This window comes from Acyrthosiphon pisum, chromosome A1 (genome assembly GCF_005508785.2).
Source record: "Acyrthosiphon pisum isolate AL4f chromosome A1, pea_aphid_22Mar2018_4r6ur, whole genome shotgun sequence".
Lineage (NCBI taxonomy): Eukaryota > Metazoa > Arthropoda > Insecta > Hemiptera > Aphididae > Acyrthosiphon > Acyrthosiphon pisum.
Window position 1 is genome coordinate 56,238,641 of NC_042494.1, and position 926 is coordinate 56,239,566.

Genomic DNA, 926 nt, shown 5'->3' on the forward strand with positions numbered 1-926 from the left:
GCTGCTTGTGATAGATAGCGTTTTTTTAATTTATTACAACCTAGCGAACTAAACAGCGGTTCCATCATGTTAGGAACATACTGGTTAGACTTAGATGCATCATAGAATTACTGATAACACTTTATTGATATTGTTTGTAATCGAATATAAATGGTGATACTAGTATGATATGAAGAAATTTAAAATGTGTATTTTATTTTTCATCACATACACGAATAACATAGGTAAACTATACAACAAGACGCCGTTCTGTTGGCTATATAGTAAGTAGTGACGGGTACTATACAAAAATACTGAAAGTAAAATGATAGTGTTTGTGTTACTTCGAATAAACGAATCACTGAATAGCAAATAATAATAATATTATTAATAGCAGGTAATAGCAAAGCTGGGCAAGTTAACCAATTTTTTTAACTAGTTAAAGTTAAGTTATCCTAAAATAAAAAATAACTAAGCTAAGTTAAAGTTAGTTTTATAAAGTTACTGAATTTGAGTTACTAAGTTAAGTTACAAATTGTCATGAAAATAATAACTAAATTAAGTTAAAAGTTAAGTTACTTTTATTTTTTTAAACACCTTTAACTTACTCATAAACGTTTTTTTATCTCATGGGAGGAAAATAACTAGTTTTGGTATAAAGTAAAACAAATTAATAACAAATGCACAGACTTTATTATTTTATAAATACTTGTTATAGCTGTAACTTACATTTAAAATATAAATTACATAATATATATAAATGATTATAAGAAATACTTATTGAATTTTAATAACAATCTTTTTTCAAAATTATGATCTGCTGTAGACCCTCTTCTTTCACTTAACAACTGGCCATCAGCACTAAACAAGCACTCTACTTATAAAGTTGACAACAATTAATTCTTATATATTATTTTCTTTATATACCATTATAATATTAAAAAGAA